Genomic DNA, 19,087 nt, shown 5'->3' with positions numbered 1-19,087 from the left:
GCTGGTAGAGAAACCCCATTCCTTCCTTCTTTCTCCTCCAGGCCTCTTAAGATTAGTTACGTCCCTTAGGATGCTTCTAAGGTGTCCTTCTATTCATTTATCCTGAAGGCTTCAGCTTGGGCCAGCAACAAGACTCCAGTATCAGCTAGAGTCCAAAAGAGAGCTAGATGATACACGCAAATCTGGTACTTGAAGAGAATTAATAAAGAAATTCCTTACAAAGGTAGAGAGAAGACGCAGGAGATAGTGCAGGGCTAATTCAGGCTGATGCCAGCCCTAGACCCGAAGAGGAAGCGAGTGGCTACTAGAACCCGTGGACAAGATGGGGGTGGGTGCCTGGCCAGAGCGTGACTTTTGATGAAGGGATACAGCCAGCCCCCAGTGAGCCAGCGAGAGAGAAATGGGGGAATGCCTATCCGGCCTCACTCTTCTCTCTCCCTCCCCTGCCAGTGCCCAGGGGTGAGCCACACTGGAAGCCCTTGATGTGGTCCGTGTAGATTGGGCTCCCAGAGAAGGTTGAGTAGATCCTAAGAGACAAGTGGAAGAGATTCAGCACTGCTGCCACCCCTGGGCATGACTGGGAAATGGTGAGGTGGACTGAAGGTACAGTTTCTCACGCTTCTTGGTATTTGTGCACATTCAAGCATTCTTGGCTCCAGCTATTTAACAGATGGCCAGATCCACCAGGTAGACAGTGACAAATTACTTTTTTAAGTGCGCATGTGGGAAAAGTCTCTTGCAGTGATTTAGTTGGAGGACAACGAGTTGGAGTTGGTACTTCCACAAAGCCTTTGAGGCTGATTCCCCATCTCATTAGCCATAATCTTAAAATCTCAGTTCACTTACATAAAATGAGCATAGTAATACATCCTCTCAGGGATGTGTGAGGCTTCAACTAATCCAAGTCTATACAGTTTTTGAGATTTTTCATGAAGATAAGTCTTATTGTGATGAGTATCGTACGAACTAGTAGTTAGACGTAAATCTCTTAAGTTAGATTTGAGATGAAAGTGCCCTTGACTTTAGATTGCTGATTCTGTGACATATTTTGGACTCTCACATCCTAGAGGTTCATCTTGGAGGTGAATAGCTTGACTTGAAAGGTCATGGGGTTTTTCTCTGACATGTTGAGTGTTAAATGGTCTCAGGCATGCTGACCAGGATGATAACGGGGGCAGAAGGAACCACTTGAATCACCTGTCTAAACCCTCCTTCATTATTGTACTCACGGCTGAAACCCAGAATAAATTACTGAAATATAAATTGAACATGTAAAAACCATTACAACATATCTACCAAGGACCTTAAGGTTTAGACAGTATGTAGGTAACCATGGGGCATAACTGGAACTCTCACATGTTACTCATGGGAATGTCAGTTGGTTCAGCCATTTTGAAAGACTGGCAGTTTCCGCCAAAGCCATACACATCCCTACCCCATGGACAGCAGTTCCACTCCTGGATGCACACGCAAGAGATGAGTGCGTGTGCCCACCAAAGACATGCACAGGACTGTCCCTGGCGGCCTTATTCCCAAGAGCCCCAAACTAGTTACCCCAATGGACATCGACAGGAAAATGGGAAAAACAAGTTGGAGTACTTTCATACAGTGATATAAAAATTCTTCCAACTGTATACTTTAGATTGTGTAGTTTACCCTTTTTACTTTCTGTATATTATACTTGAATAAAAATGTTTTTTAAAAAAAGTGTATTGAATGTTGCAGCCAAACCCTGGCCAAGGTCAATGATAATACCAGGAAAACACAATGAAACACTTACCTTACTACAGAGTGTACATAAATACATTTTTTCTGGAGAGTTTGCCAATGCATATAAAATGCCTTAGGAATGAGCGTATGTCTGACCTAGCAATGTCCTCTAGAAATCATTAATAACATATGTACAAATTTATCCATAAAGGATGTTTGTTTCAACGGCCTTTGTAACATTAAGCATTTGGAGACAATCCAATGTTCAATTTAGAGAATTGGTAAATACGTCCTGTAATAATATGCAACTCTTTAAAAAACTAGTGGCGAAAGGGGCTGTGTTTGCATTCATGCGTGTTTCTGTTGAAGAAACAAGATAGACATAGCAGAGACTCCAGAAAATGGAGTTAGTTGACTCGAAAAATGGCTTTAGTGATGATGAAGACGTTTGAAATCTGTACACTGCATCAGGTTAATAGATGTTAGTAGACATCTGATTACACGTTGTTCACATCCCTGGGAGACGAATGTCAGTCTTCCTTCTTTGAGTCAACTTATTCTCCTGTTTTTTGGTTTAGCCTTGGCTTTAAGGTCTGTGCGTCTGATTGAGGGTCAAGAAATGCAGTCTTGTCTGTGGCCTGACGTGGCAGTTTTCGTTTTTAAGCAATAGGGCTGCTTAAAGAAGCTCTAGGCCTCTGAGAGAGGCTGTTAGTGTGTAGGTCTAGAGACAGGCTAAGCAGTAAAGACACTGAAGAGAAAACTGTTGGATGAAGTTGAAGGCTGAAAACATTCCAGTAATAAAATCCTACTGCGATTTTAGTAACCATTAAATATCTTTTTAGCGTTGTCTCTAAGAAACCCACTTGGAGACATCCAGACTTTCTAAAATTTAATATCCTCTCCTGTGGAAATAATGTTACATGCTAATTAATTGTCATGCTGCAACATTATTCAAATTGGTAATGTAACTCCCCAAGCTTATATAACATTTTGACTATTTTGTCAAGAAAGGGATCCTCAGAAATTTATTTCTGTCTCTTCTTTTGGCCAAAGGAAAAATTGGGTCAGTGATCCTGGTAGGTTCCTTATTTTGAACAGTGCACATAAGAGATTTTGTACTCTGTTTTTTGTGTGTGTGTGTGAGGAAAAGTGGCCTTGACATCTGTTGCCAAGCTTCCTCTTTTTGCTTGAGGAAGATTGTCGCTGAGCTCATATCTGGGCCAGTCTTCCTCTGTTTTGTATGTGGGATGCTGCCACAGCGTGGCTTGAGGAGTGGTGGTAGGTCCGCACCCGGGATCGGAACCTGCCAACCCGGGACCGCTGGAATGGAGCACACAAACGTAACCACTATGCCACCAGGTTGGCCCTTGTACTGTCGATTTTAAAACCTTTTTTTTTTTTAAGTTAGCCAGAAATGTTTGAAAGGGGGTAATTTTTTCATTGGGAAGGAAAAGATCATCTCATTTTCAAGGTTGCCTTATATTCAGCTGTTTTTGTAAACTTCTCAGAGCCTCGATTTCTGCATCTGTAAAATGCAAATAATAATGCTACAGCATCTTAATGGTATTAGAAGAATTAAATAGTGTCTGGCATGAGGCAAGAGCTTGAAAAAATTGTGCCTCTGTGTATGTATATCTGTGTGTCCATGCATTATAACTCACATGCCTATAGCCCTGTACAGGAGTGATTATCTTAGTTTCTCATCTCCCACCTAGCACCATATTAGGCACAAACTAGGCACCACCATTTTTGTCTGAAGCTCCCTTTTTTGTTTTTTCATATATGGGGGAAAAAAGCTTTGATGATGTATATTTTATTCTCTGGGCCACACCAACCAGAGGTTTCAGTAGAATTACAGATATTTTCTAGTAAAATTAAACATGACAGCATGGAGTTTAACTTCTTCCAAAACTCTCCTTTTTGTTCAAGAGGATTCTTGTAGTCCCCTGTCCTTCTGTCTCATTCATTCATTCGTTCCACAGATAACTGCTGAGCAGCAGTCATGACTCGTGCACACAGCTGGGTGCTGGAGACACAGTGAGCAAAACGAGAGGCCCCTGCCTTCGCTCATGGAGATTATGTTCTGCTAGGGGTGCCCTCATGGGGTCATTTCTTTTGCTGCTCCAGTGTTCACCGAGCAGTTCCCAGCCCCCATTCCCCTGGTGCTTATGAGCTGGTCCTGGAGTTCAGCCACTTGCTTCAGTGGACACAGCTGGCCTCTGAGCGGTGAGCGTCCCTGCCTTCCAAGCAAAGAAGCCTGCACCTCCTTTTCCTTGCTGGACCTCTAAATAGGTCCATGGTTACATACCCCATAGTGATCCGAGCCTTCTCTCCAGGAACTCCATTGACACGAACTTATTGTTGCCCAGAATCTTGGCTCAAGACTTGAAAAATATCCCCTAAACAAATAGCAGGTTATCTGAGGCTTGTCCGCGTGATTTACTAGCATCTTTGTGATGTGAAAGGAAAACCGGGGAAATGTGTCAGCCCCTATTGGCGTGAACCAGAGAGATTTTCAGAGAAGGGTGAGGGATTCCAGTCCAGACTCTCTCCAGATTCTTGAAACAGCGTGGATTATGCTAAGATAAAAAGCAGAAGTAAACACTAAAACCGTGAACAAAGAATGAACACAAAGGGGGGAAATCCTTCTATGGAAACATGCTTTCCTTTGGGGGAGAAAAACAAGAACCTGCTAAAACATCTGTCAGCCCGAGTAATAAATGGAGGCTGGAGTCTGCCCAGTGCCGCCTCAGTCCACATTTCTTTGCTAAAACATTATGTTTTTAAGTGGAAGTTAATATTTGGCAGCTCAGGGATTGATGTTGCAGACACCGGCTCCATTGTAGAGTGGGGACACAAACAACAAATTGGGAAGGTCATTTGCGGAGAGGGTCAGTAAAGTGAGGAAACACAAGCAAATTCCATGAAGTCTGGCGTGAAGGTAGAGACAGCTCATTCGGAGAAGTTACTGCTCCCGAGTGACGCATTTGTTCATTAACGTAATGTTTGTTGCGCATCCGCTCTGTGTCTTACGTTGTGCCGGGCTCTGGGGACACAGCGGAGGTCGGGGTGGGAAGGAGCTAACATCCCTCAAGCCCCTACTGTTTGCTGGGCAGTGGTTGGGGCTTTGTGTTGACGACTCCACCACCCTGAGAGCCACACCGTCCCCGCGCTGGGAGGTGCTGGAGCAGACCTCAAACCAGTCTTCCCGACTCCAGAGCTCACTGCCTCTCTGTTGTTTTGGAATCTCTATTCTGTTGTGGTTTTGTTTTTGTTTTTAGTTTTAATCGCAGCTAAAAAGCTTTATTTCTGATGCGGCATGCCACCTTTCCTTAGATCCTTGGAAGCTCCTTTGGGCCACAGTGTTGTTTGATCCCGAGAACCACATTCTCGGGCGATATGACTGATTCCACCGTCTCTGTCCAGCTCCTCTGCTTTCCCCTCAGCCCCTGAAGGGGTTTCATGTCTAAGCTCTGAATAGTGCTTTCTGTTGCCAAATAGTCTTTCTGAAGTCCCCCCAAGACTTTCTCTGCTCCCTCCCCAAGACGGACACAAAAGCCTCCTCTCTCCAGACCAGACTTTCAGTATAAACCAAAATGAAAGCAAAGAAAGAGACTCAGTGAATTGCTGACAACACTCCAGGATTTTCACTTTTCTCGTGCTGAAGTCAAATTCTATTTGAAAGACAAAGACATGTTTGCAGTTGAACGTGATAAAACATAGGGCCGTCCAGATGTTCCATTCAGAGAGCTCTAATGCAGAGGCTCCAGAAGAATCATAAATAAGCATGATTATGAAAACCTTATAAGACTTTATGTCTGTGTCTTTAATTTAAATCATTCATTCATTCAGTGTGTATTCGTTGAGCACCTACCATGTGCCAAGGCCTGCAGTGCTGGGGATCCATGTGGCAGTAAAGGAAGCAGATGGAAGAATTCTTGCTTTACAGAGCTTATCTCCTGGCTCCATGAATATTGACGGGGAAACGGTCAGTAGACCTAAGTGAGCACGTTGTATGATGTGTGAGGAAGTGACAAGTGCTAAGAAGAAAAATAAAGCCGGGAAGATAGGGACTCTCGGGGTGTGGCTGCAATGCAGTGGGAAGCGAGCGATGGGCATTCAGATATCTTGAGGGACAGCATTCCAGTCAGAGGCAACAGCAAGTAGGGAGGCCCTGAGAAGACAAGCCTGGTGTGTGTTCTAGGAAAAGTCACACCAGCCCGCCTGGAGCAGAGGGTAAAGTAGTAGGTGAGGTCCGGCTGTGCAGGTCCTTGTAGGATTTTGGCTTTTCTCTGCATGAGATGGGAGCCACTAAGTTGTTTTGAGCAGGAGTGACAAGATTTGACTTCATTTTAATGGGGTTACTGGGGTCAAGAGAGGCATTTTTAAGGATGGGGGAAACAACAGCATGTTTGTGTGCAGTTGGAAACGATCCACGGAGAGCGATCGTGTGATGCTGCAGCAAAGAGGGGAGAATTGCTGGCATGATTCCCTTGAGGAGGGAGGGGTCGGGATCCGGGCAGCAGCGGGGAAGGCACAGATGGAGGTGGGGGATCCACGTGCTGGTGGCAACTCACGGAAGTTCTCTCCTGAGTGCTCCATCTTTTTTGCAGAGAAGTAGAAAACAAGAATGTGAGCCAAGAGTGAGGATGGGGGAGGAGGAGGTGTCAGAGGTGTGAGAAGAGAGTATGAATTAGCCATCTAGGAGGGAGGGAGAGTAAATGGACCAGGGAAGTGTGGTAGGATCAGCAGGTGGCAATCTTGGTTTCTGGTCATGAACCTAAATGAGACCAGCCTCGTGGGTATATGCTTTTCTCCAGCCACATTGAACTGCATGAGTGTAGGCACAGAGTAAGTGGAGAGTCAGATTTAACCAAAGCGGAGGTTTTGCTGGGGGAATGTTATGAAGGGAAGGAAAGGCAAGGGAATTGGGGGTATATGTAAGTGAGTGATGATAAGCTGCTTAAGAAGTTAAGTGAAGATATGGAGAATGTCAGTAATAGTGAAAAGGTGGTAGCATTGGTGCATCCTAGGTCTCCTTGGATTGCGAGGGCACTAAAGGGAGTGAGCTGGAAGTCAAGGAAGTGATGGTTGGGATGCTTGAAATGGAGGATGGAGGCAGTGTGGTTTTGGAAGTGACATGGTCCAGGGCATGACTGTGGGCGAAGCTGAGGCAGGGTGGAGGACAAGGTATTTGACGGAAAGGAACATAGAGGCAGGGAGTTTGGGAGGCTCCTCTGTGGATTTTGGAATCACCAAGTATTTTATCACATGAATGATGATGGCAAAGGTAACAGTGAGTCAGGGGCTAAGCTCTTCAAAGAATGAGGAGAGTGATGGTGAGGGGTATGGCTCTAGCGATAACTGCAGCAAAGAGGGGCAGGTAGTCTGTGGTGTAGTCTGATGACAAGAGCTCTTGAAAGTTGGTGAGTATAGAGAGGAAGGCAGATCATCGACAAGGAGGGGCAAGGAGGCTGGCTGTGGCCCAATGGGAGTGGGAGAGAAAACAGCAGAAGGACCAGTGTCCTCAGGGAAGACCTGGGTTTCAGTTAGGATAAGAAAGTGGAGACAGTGTTCAAAGTTTGGGGCTAGAGGACTGTGCTGGTGATGGACTGTGGATTCTGAGGACAGAGTGGAAGGGTTTGGGGCATTGGGCTGTCAGAACTGTAAGGGAGGGCGATCATCATCATTTGATGATCATGTTGATGATGATGATGTTCATTTGCCTGCCTCCCTGGAGATTCTGGGCTGTAGAGATGAACCTTAGGTCCATCCAAGGACCTCACCACTGAACTCAGTTTAAAAATTCAATCACCTCTTGCTTGTATTTTAAATAAAACATCCAATGCTCTTTTACAGAGTTCAAATTATGTTGCCTAGAATTTGCAAAAACACGCATTGAAAACAACGATGACCACCAATTAATTATTCCTGCTGATGCGGGTGTTCTGAATGTGTTTTCACAGGATATCCTTGATAGAGCAGATGCCTTTCTGTCCTTGAACACGGCTAAGGACAATGCAGCCTGCCCCAGCCAGGGTTACATTTTGTTGGCCAGATCCAAACCTCTCGGGTTCTTGCAGGAAGTGGGTTTCTAAAAATTTCCAAAGGCTGTGGCGAGAGTTCTCATGTGCCCAAGACACAGATGTAATTAGTAAGAGCTAAAGGGTTCTTTATGTCTTTGCTAAATCATCTGAAGCCTCGGGCCATTATTTTAAGTGAAGTTATTTTAAATTTCCAGGTTGGTTGTCAAATCTCTTTATTTTTATTAGATGAAGAGTAGGGTTGTTTCCTTAACTGTCGTCCCTCCTTATCCCCAGCAGTTCTTTGTAATTAAACCTCCTGGTCCTGCAAGCCAAGGTGATTGCACAAATACAGAAACTTGTCAGTTTATCATCTACCTAACACACTAAATGCCAGACAATAATTTTTAAATTCCCTCTCGTATTTTGCTTTAAGGGAGTATTTTTTCCTCCCGGTCGCAGGTAGAACACTGTCTTGTCTAAAGAGAGAGACACTGGAATTGAACATAAATATAGGGAATACAGTTACTCTCGGTGAGTTTCTTGAATGAATGAATGAATATTTGATTATACTGTAAAGACTCTCTTAACCTCCAAGTGTTTCCAGACATTGACCTGAATCTCGAGTATGAAATCCTGCAAGAAAAGTAGGAACTGCTTGAAACTCACAACATAGAAATACAGATTCTTAAGTGTGTCTAATAGTAAGTCCTTCTGTCAATTTGGGCAGGTGGCTTAGCTTCTTAGGTCCTTCGCTTTATCATAAAAAATGAGGACATTCGACTGAAACTGTAGAATTATGTAGAGTAGTAAGGGATCATGAGGATTTTCTAATTTCCCTAAAAAAAAAACCAGTTCATTTCCTTCTCCATTATGCTGTGCTGAGCTTTAAGCCGCTTCCAAATCAAAAAGTCAATGATTCCGACTTTAAAAGTAGTTTCAAAATTGTGGTGACTGTGGAAGCAGATTTGCACACGCCCGTCGCCCCCGCCATCCACACCCCGTGCCTAGTGAGCCATCTCTGAGGAGTTTTGGATAAAAATCCTACATCATAGTTATGGTTGTGTAACTCTGTGAATGTACTAAAAACCATTGGATTTTACACTTTAAATGGGTGGATGGTATGTAAGTGAATTATACGTTGATAAAGCTAGGTCAGAATTCTTTTGTTTGTGGGTGGTAGAAACTGACTCTTACCGACTCAAGCAAAAAAAAGGGAGAGCCCATGTCATTGAAAAGTCCCACACTGGGTGTCCAGGCGTGATTATGTTCTGGTCTCAAACAATAGCAGTGAACCCCAGACATTCTCTCCATCTCTCAGCCCTCTGTCCTCTGTGGGAGCTTCCCTCTCAGGAAGACTTTCTCCACGGGTGGCCCCTGGCAGTTCTCAGCTTATATTTTTACCAACTTCACAACTCTAGCAGAAAACATCTCCAGCAAAAGTTCTGAGACTGTGTCATTGGCTTGATTTGGGTCACATGAGCATCCAGTAATAATAACATTTATTATTATTATCCAATAATGATAACACTTACCATGAACCAACTTTATTTTTACAACATCCCATTTTATAGATGAAGAAATTGAGGCACCGAGAGGTTAAGTAACTTGCCCAGGATCACACAGTAGTGAGTGTAGGAGCTGGATTTGAAACTCAGGCAGTCTGCCCCTAGAGTTTGTGGTTTTCTTGGTCTTAAATGCTGTGCTGCCACCTCACTGGAGTCAAGGAAAAGGAATGTTCTGACCGGCCAGTCCTGGAGGGGGTCCAATATTTACAACTGCATTCTCTCCTGAGACCCTGTGTTCCCGACCTTTGAGGACTGATTATATATATGTATAAAATATATGTCACATGGATATATCTCATACCAGATGTTAATGATCTAGGTTTGTGAGCGCCATCTGCTTCAGAGACTGCTGCCAGTTCTGCATCCTGTTCTCCGTAATGACCCACATCACTCTGACTGTAGCCCTTTGGAAAGGAAGCCTCAGTTTGTCAGGAATAATAAGACTCAGGCCTCCTTGTTCCAGAATCAGGAGAACCATGTCAAGATCCTGGCCTGCCGTGAAGAAAACTGGACCAGTACACAGCTTTGGGAAGGAACAATAGAGTCACTGTTCAGTGCTTCATCAGCAACAAGGAGTTAAGAGAGACTTTAAAAACTACTCACCAGAAAAAATCATGACTAACAGAAATGCCCATTACTGTGGAATCCAAGGAATAGACTTAAAATGAACGTTAGTTTTAAAAAATGTAGATGTAGAGTTAGAGAATTAGAGGAAGTTTTTCCATCTTTTTCTGCTGCAGGAAATAAACCTATGCGTGATAACTCTTTCTAAGGTGTCAGTTGTGCCCCTGTTTTCAGTGTGGTTCCCAGGACCTCTGGCATTGGGATCACCTGGGATGCTCTTCATTAAATCATACTCCCCTGTGGGCCCAACAATCTGCATTTGTTAAACACCCTAAGTGATTATAATGTCCACTGAAGTTTGAGCATCATCGTTGTAGGTGGCTGGGGAAAATTGACTAGGATCCTAGAAGTTGGACTGTAGGAGTCTTAAGTTGAACCAAGGGCAACATCCAGAGGAGGCAGGAAAGGGAGAGGCTCACAACCTCGGATTTCAAGCAGCTTTAATTGGTGGCCGGCACCGCTACAGTTTGTGCCTCCTTATTCTTTGTGTTCAGAGGTGTGGGTGTCACTCCAGCTCTGTGGAGCAGAAAAGAGTAGCGCTAACCCATGAACTTCAGTAGAAAATTTTTCAGATGCAAAAATTGCTCCTGTGAGCTATAAACCATGACTAGCAACCATAGCAATTAATATTAATAATAGCAATTGTTAAATAGTAAGAGCTAATGTATTGAGTGCACTGTGCTAAGCATTTTATATGCAGCGTCCCATTCTGTCATCCCAGTCACCTGACGAATAGGGGCTGATGTTACCTCCGTTATCAGATAAGGAGATGGAGGCACGCACAATAAGTAACTTGTCGCACATCACAAAGGTGGGGGCAGAGTTGGGACTGAGGGGCTGCAGGACACGCTACCCCAGACTACGGTACCTTGGCATATGGAATATTTTAAGCTGGAGGAGTTTGAGAAAACAGCAGAAGTGGGAAGGTCACTCTGACCTCCCTCCGCCTGCGCCCTTGTCCCCTGAAACAGGTCGTGGAGCCCTCGTGTGAGAGGTGGCCTCCGTGTACCTGGAGGAAGGGAACATCCTTATCTCCAAAGACAAAGGGACACCAAGAGGAATCCTAACAAACAGGCCTTGCTAAGCTTTTTATTTATACTTCTCTCATACTCCTTAAGCGATCACGTTTCTCCTCGCGTGACTGTCCACTCCTCATCACACTGCACATAAAAATACTCAGGTCCAGCTGCTTCGTCGGGTGTTCCTTTCCTTATGGAGGCTCCTGTGTCAGGCAATACGTCCATTAAAGAAATGTATTTGCTTTTCTGCTGTTCATCTGTCTTTGTCGGTTCACTTTGCAGACCCAGCCAGAGACCCTAAGAGGGCTGAGGACAACTTCTCCGCCCTTGCAGAGCTCATTCCGACGAGTCCATTTAGCATCAAAGCCCATGTGCTTTCACCTTTGAGCCGTGCTGCCTTATTCTCTCAACAGGAATGTATTCTTCTCCAGGTGAAAACAGAGAATCTGAAGAAACATTGACTGCAACACACATAAGTTTATAATAACACACTTACCTGAAAAGAAAGACACCCCTTCACCCCAGGACACGCCATTCTGAGGGATCCATGTGAGGTGCACAGAGGCACTTCTTTCATGTCTCAGATACTTGGTCACCAAAATTAGGAAACAATGGTGCCCGTGTCCTGTGGGCTCCTTTGATGCTTCTAGATAGTTTCAGGGGTCAGATTTCTCCAGTTCTCTGGGTCTTGGATTCTTGACTTTGGAAGGCTGGTGAAAATGGCTGCTCTTGACCTGTCCTAAAGCCTTTTGCTGGATTAAGGATGGGGTAGACGGAGCACGCCTGGAAAAATCAGCCACAGCAGTCTGTCTAGAGATATATAAATCCACACTGTTACCACCCAAGTGGGCTCGTCTGCTTGCTGCAAGGCATGCCAGTAGTCAGGAGGCACTGTGGTGGAGAGAAAGGACTTTCCTATAGCTTGCTAGCAAGATGGAAGATGGGTGACTCATGTCCAAAAGAACCATCTCACAGGAGACTACAGGCCGGTTATGTATGGGGCCAGTCTCCAGGTGGGGGAGGTGGCTTGGTCTCTGGGTGGGGCAGACATCTGGTCCCAGTTCCTGGTAGTCCTTTGTTTTACTGGATATGCGTCAGAGAATGGAGCAGCTGCCCTACACCCTGAGCTTTCAGTTGTCATTGATGATGGCTGTCTGCATAGGCTCTCTGCCCCGGGGTCATCACATTCCTGAGGAGCTCAAAAGAACAAAGTTACCATCTTAAAGCAGCTGAGAAGGGCCACAAAATCTACGGAACAGGTCTGGGCTAGTTAGTCAGAGGTCATTTACAGTTACAATATGATTTCTTTTCTACAATATGGCTTCCCTTATGTGAACCTTGTGTTGAGCAGGTATCAACACTGTCAAATAAAAATGGCAAGCAATAGGATATATTGGAGAATATGAGGAAGCCATTTGGAATAAACGTAATTCGGCCTGACCTTGTCTTTCAAAAAGGGCCTGACCGAGGACGTTGAGCATGCATTGTATATATGCTTTAGATATTCCCTATGGCAAGAACGAAGGCCCTTGAGATAAAGGTGCAACTTCCCTCCCCCCCCCCAACGTCGCCATCTCCTTAAGGATTAAGCATCTTTCCTTAGGCTAGAAACTGATTGCTGCGCTCACCTGTGACCACCCAGCTCCAGACAATAGACTTGCCTCTTGCTACGCCCTCCAAGCGAGCAGACCCACTACCTGCTGTGTCCATCAAGCGCTGTGCTGACAGGGCAATCATGTGACTATTGTGGGAGGGACATTTCAATCATACGTGAAACGTCCTGCATGGGGGTATATAACCACTCTGTACACCTCACTTCTTTGGTGCCCTTTCTTCCTTCGGAAAGAAAGGCCCCGGGCCATGGTCCTCAGATTTCAGCTCAGAATAAACTCACCCAAATTTTCATTTATAGATTGGTTATGGATTATTTTCGTCAACAACACCAAAGTATTTTTGCTCAAATTCAAGCCCCCACTTTTAGCCAGGCCCTGAGTTAATGTACTGGGGTATCCAAAGATGCACGACCTCAGGAATTCATAGAGCAGATGGGTCATGTGCACAGATCGTCAGTGGAAGGCAGCATGCAGTAGAGTGTGCGAGCTCTGGAGTCACACTGCCTAGCCCAAGCCCCCTGCCCCCACTACCCTTCACCTTCCTCAGCCTGTTTTCTCGTCTGCAAAACAGAATAATAATAATTGCGTGTTCACATGGAGGTCATTGTAGGATCAAATGAAATAAAATGTATAAAGTGCTTCCCTTGATACCAGTCCCATAGGATATGCTCAGTAAGTCATCTCATTACCAGCTCTTATGACTGTTGTAAACAAAATAATATTTGTGGCGAGAGGAAGGAGATATTGCTTCTAGTAATCGAGGAAGACTTCTTGGAGGATGAGCATTTGACCTGGGCCCACATGGGAGGAATTTCTGTGAGAGAGAAGTTATTCTATCCAGCGGGAACATAACTTGCAAAAGCTCAGAGATGGGGCCGGCAAGGCACGTGCAGGGCATGGCGGGAGATGCAGATATGGCTGAGCTCCAGAGGGTGGGGGAGCTGCAGCAAGGGAAGGGGCAAAGCCTGGTCAGAGGGAGTCTGTGGAAGGTTTCAAATGGCGAGCATCATCGTATTAATTCCCCCGTCCACACTTCAGTCTTAGTGCCAAATACCCAGGAAAGAAGAATTCTGCTGTCTTTTTTTTTTTTTTTTTTTTTTAATACTCGTGATCCTAGCTGGAGCTGACTTGGAGGCAAGGATAATTCCCTAGCAGCCTTAGGAGGCAACAAGGATTCCTCCTGAAGTCACTGGCCTCTCAACTCTTTTATAAGCCATGAGTGCATTACTGGAGCTCCACTCTCGCCTCAGCCCACATGCCTGGCCACAGCCACAGGGGCCTGAGCAGCCCAGAAGACAGTGCGATTTGGGTGTTACTGTCACCGGGCAGCCCAGGACCCCGGGCCCTGGGGTGAGGGGGAGGAAGAAGAACCAGGCTCCTTTCTCAAGGACGGAAGAGGATGCCCGGAAGAATTGTGCTGAGAGGGTGATTTGAACTGTTATCTACTTGGATGTGGGTCTGACTCACTCCCACTCGGAGGTTCTTGGAGCCCAGAATGTTACCCAAGAGAAACGCCTGATGCGTTTGGTCTCTGTAACACTTAATCCACTGCCTCAGCCCCCGTGCAACATTTTCAATATTTGTGATATCCAGTGACAGCTAAAGGGCAGGCCTCGTATGTTTTACAATTAAAGGAGTTAAAAGTAAAGCCCTAATGGTTGTCTACCATCTTTGTCCCTCTAATTGGAGGTGGATTCATCTGTGTCTCCGTAGGAAATGGCCGTGGGGAATTGGTGCATGGCTGGCGTCACTGTGATCTCGTCTGAAGGCCTGGTTTCGGAAATGTTTAAGGGAGCGTCTCGCCACTCGGCTGGTCTATAATTACACTGGCTGTACTGGTTTCAGTTAATGCACAGGCGTTTACTCGGTGGCGGGACTTGCGCACAGAACTGGTACACTGTCAGACCCAGAGCAAACTGAAAGTATGTCACACTTGAGCGTTTCCAGAGAGCAAACATGGCCCCAAGCTTAGGCCTCGCTTAACCTGATTCTCAGGAAACTGCTTCAACAGCACCAGTTGGAGGAATGGAAGGTAAACAGGCAGGCGTTTCTAAATATGTGACATGTGGCATTGTTAAGCAATCCCTGAATTTTTTTCCCCCTTGAATCAGTTGGGGAATGTTTGTACACATATCCAGACAGGTTGCTTCCAGGCTGTGTACATTGTAATAAGTATCTTTTAACGCTTACCATCCATCACGAGAAATACTGGAAATACCTTGCATGTGTACAAAGCACTTTTCCTGCCTCCACCTCATCTGATTCTGCCCAGAACCAAGTGAAGCACAATAAATATTATCTTGACACTGAAGTTGGGTGACTTGCACAGGGGACAAAGTTAAACAGTGGCTGGCCCAGAAGGGGCAGTCAGTTAGGTTTTCTGCCTCCAAATACAGCCTGTGGGCTTCTCCTCCACGTTGTCGCATAGTCAGATGGCTTGATTGATCTTTCTAAAGCCCTGATTTTTCAGCTTCCCCAGAGAACAGGAGGAGGTCATCCTTTTGTTTCTTTCTTATGTCGACCCAATTGCACATCTTCTCTTCCATAGATTTCTCCATCTCGTAGGATGTGGGAAGGAAATTTTATGCATAGCCAAGGATTTTTTAAAAACCAAATTCATAAACAAAATCTGAATTTCTTTGGAGCCGGAAACAGGGAAAACAAATACCTTATCTATGCTGATTGCGTGTATAGACATGCTAACCAAACCTCTCAAAAGGGTTGGGTTTTAGAAATTCACGTTATTTTGTTGTCACCTAAAATAAACCCCTCCTTTAACTGCAGACCTAGCTGTCTCTTCAGCCTTCCTTTTCACAGGCCCGCTCTGGAGAGAGCAGGCTGCCTCCCTGTCCTCATTTCCTCCCTCCCTCTCATCTCTCCCTCCTCTCCAGTCGGGCCACTGCCCAGGTTTTTGTTAAGGTCACCAGTGGTCTCCAGGTGAATCCATTCAGTGGACGGTTTTTAGGACTCAATTTAATTCCTCTCTTAGAAGGATTTAGTACACATCGTGACCTTGGGAAAGTTACTTAACTTCTCTGAGTTTTTTATACAGCGAGGGTAGCACCTTCCTCCCAGGCCTGTGAGCACAGTGTGTGCTACACTGATAAGCAACAAGAAACAGTAACCGTCGCTTATGTAGCCACGCGCTTCCTTGGTCTCCGTGATGCTGTCTGTCCTTGTTTTCCTCCCACATCTCTGGTCCTTTTTACTTTTCTATGGTATCATGAAGTGTGGAATTTATTCATTCCACAAATAATTTAGCAAGTTCATGCCAGGAAATTTTCTTGGCTCTGGGGGTACATCAGTGAGCAAAATTAAATTGCTGGCTTCATGAGTTACATTTGGGGCTGAGGTATTATAAAAATTAATATACAATAGACTAGATGATGACTGATGTGTATTAAATATAAATATAGTATATAACAAGTATAATAGATAATACTATATTATATATATAATGAGCTATATGTCAGGTGGACATATATTAGATGTTAGTAAGTTTTAGAAAGCAGGAAAAGGATATGGATGAATGTTGCATTTAGGACGCTCAGGGAGGTCCTCACTGATTGGCCGATATTTAACCAGAGCCCTCAGGAAGTGAAGGAGTAATATGTATAGAATATCTAGAAGAAGGCCATTCAGGCAAAGGGAATAGCAAGTGCAAAGGCCCTGTGGTGGGGAATGCTTGGTACATTTGAGGAACAGCAAGAAAGCCAGTGTGTGGCCAGCCTGGTGGCCTAGTGGTTAAGTTTGGCATGCTCTACTTCAGCAGCCCAGGTTTGGTTCCTGGGCGTGGACTTTTTTTTTTTTTTTAAAACAAGAGTAGGTATGGTACATATGCATGTTCACTTATTTATTTAGTTTTACCAGAAAGAAACTATATTCCCTGGTTCCACCCAAACTGCAGCCAGAGTGACCTAAAATGACCACAAATAATAATAACCATCTGGTCCTGTGACACCTCTGCTTAGAAGTGATCAGTGGTTTCTTTTTTTTTCTTCCCAAAGTCCCCCATGATGAGGATTTTAGGCTAGTTAATTCTAAAACTGCAGATGAGAAGCAGGCTCCAAGGAGTGGAATTTGTTCTCCACTCGCCCTTTGATGAGAGATATTTGCATTTGTGAAGGAAATCTCCATGCCTCCCTCTCTGCCCCAGGAGGAAGGGGCCATGGCCTTATCTCTGGAAACTCTTAATGGGGAAGGCAAGAACTTAAGTTGTTTCCTGTCTGGCAACTTCATGTAACTGACTCCCCCCCCAAATCCTCCTTTGTCTTTGGCTGAGGATAACATTTAAGTGGTGGCTTCTGCCATTCACTCAATCCGGTTTGATTCTTATCTAAAAGTTGTGGGACCACCCAATGGCCAGACCCTACTGGCACTGGTACCATTTTAACTTTTTTTTGTCTTGTAAGGAGATAACTCTCATACCTATGCCTTAAATTTAGCCTTACTCTCCACCCATGTTTGCAGCAGAAGCGGCAGCAGCAGCTCCTCCTGGCCGTGGGCCCTGTCCCCACGCAGCAGCTCTGCCTGCCCATGGGTCCTGTCCCCATGCTATTCCACGCTAGTCTCTAAATAAAAGAGCACTACTGCCAGACCTTGAGAGTCCAAGAAATCTTTCTTTCGACTCCTTGGCTCACCGACCCCACATCATCCCATACATAGTTGTAGGTCATTCTGGTTCTTCTGTGTGGGGTGCCACCACAGCATGTCTTGATGAGCAGTGTGTAGGTCCATGCCCAGGATCTGAACCAGCGAGCCCTGGGCCACCAAAGTGGAGCACAGGAACCTAACCACTCAGCCACGGGACCGGCCCCCTGATCAATGGTTTCTAATGGCCCTGACAATAAATTCTCGATCCCCTCATCTGGCCCACCAGGCCCTGTATGATCCAGGACTGTCCTCTCTCAGCTTCTCTCCTTTCTTTTTCCAGCTACACTGAATTTATCTGCATTTCTCAAATACACGACTCTCCCCTCTGCTGGCTTTCTCTGTCCCTTCTGTACCCACTTAGAACTGTTCTTCCTTCAGGCCTTGACTTAAGCGTCTCTTTGTCAGGGAATCCTTCCCAAGTCCTGGGTCTGGTGAGGTCTCCCTGTCATGTGCCCTCATCACCCCTCTGTTTCTTCCTCAGAGCCCGGACCACACTGCACTTACTTGTTTAATGTCTGTCTTCTCCAATCAATGCTTTGCTCCATCGGCCAGGTTCTGCTGGTGGTCTCATTCTGCTGCTTTCTTCCTGCAGCCTGGCCAGACCTGACACACAGTAGGCCCTCAGAAAATATCAACTGACTGGTTGGCTTGGGTTTCGCTGTAAATGTCAGGGTATTTCATAAAACAAAATGTTTTCCAAGTGAAGATTGACGTTGCCACTCTCATTCGTTTGGTGATCCATTTCAGTAACAGAAGAGAGGTACGGTAATTGTATGAACGGTACCTCTTAAAAAACGGAAATAGATTTTCCAAGCGGGATGGTGAACTAAGAGAGCAGGAGGGCCGAGATAGTCCCAGGCTTCATTTCACTTCGTCCTGTTTCATAAACTGTGATGATTTTATCTGCCTAATTCAGTAAAATGGGGTTCCTCACAATCTAAATTTGAATTGAATATTCATAAGTGAATATTCATAATTTGCTCTCTGAGTTGAGGTTCAAGAGAAGTCTGGGATAGTGAAGATAGAAAGTATCTTCACAAACCCATAAATCCAAAATTAAGGTACTTTGGCCCTCTCTCGCCACCCACAAGGTTGCCGTCTGAAGCAGCATGTGCCTTTGGCGGAGCTGGTGCTGTGGCCCGGTATGCTTTACGATTGGTATAGTAAAGTCCGTGAAATAAGGGACAGGTTTCCAGCTTCCATTGGTGTAGGAGGCACTGAAGTCCTGCCAAAAGTTTTTTCCGTTTTGAAAAGACTTATCTGGAGCTGAAAGACTTCAGCTTCCTTTTTTAAGACATGGCTCCTTTTTCTTCAGGAAATGTGTGTCTCTGCCGGGATACCAATGGATTGAAAACACTGAAGGAAGTCGATTTGATTCACTGAATATACTCTTGGCAACTGAGAGGAGGCTATCTGAGATTAAAAAAGAATAATGACCGGGTTTGTCAGCGCAACCCTCTGGATTACAAAACCGCACAAGGTTACACGGTCATTGTGCTTGGAACTTTTCGGTCCTTCTCTTTTTAAAAACACTGCCTAATTACAGATGTGTTGACATGAAAACAAAAGCAGCGCATTCGCTTCCCAGTTTCCATTCTGCTGACTATGACCCAAGGGCAGACTTAGATTTTCAGAGTGATCGTAGAGAAAATTGAGTATTATTAAGGAAAAACAATTTTAACTTTAGACTCTAACCTTGTGCATTAAATGTGAGTAGGACACAAAAAGTCTGCCATTGAGTGTTACTTGCTGTCTGTTGAAAACTAATATTATGCTGCTGAGCTCCTACAAATAGTAATAGTGTGACCGCGCAAAGGGGACAATCTGCTTGCCACAAGACAAAATCCAATCGTTAAGATGGTGGCAGAGAAAGGGCA

General features: G+C 45.1%; 1 protein-coding gene and 1 long non-coding RNA gene across 7 annotated transcripts in view; one reads left to right on the top strand and one right to left on the bottom strand.

Moving 5' to 3' along the window:
• The window catches only part of TMCC3 (transmembrane and coiled-coil domain family 3), a 244,454-nt gene that overhangs the window by 138,446 nt on the left and 86,921 nt on the right, over positions 1–19,087 (top strand). The window lies entirely within an intron of this gene.
• LOC139080236 (uncharacterized) lies at positions 9,222–18,367 on the bottom strand. The gene is made up of 2 exons (XR_011534562.1): positions 17,715–18,367; positions 9,222–12,133 (listed from the first exon to the last, which is right to left on the bottom strand). It is a non-coding gene; the product is annotated as an uncharacterized lncRNA (long non-coding RNA).

The sequence above is a fragment of the Equus przewalskii genome, chromosome 29 (genome assembly GCF_037783145.1).
Source record: "Equus przewalskii isolate Varuska chromosome 29, EquPr2, whole genome shotgun sequence".
NCBI lineage: Eukaryota > Metazoa > Chordata > Mammalia > Perissodactyla > Equidae > Equus > Equus przewalskii.
Note: the sequence above shows the minus strand (reverse complement) of the source record. Positions and strands in the feature narration are given on the sequence as shown.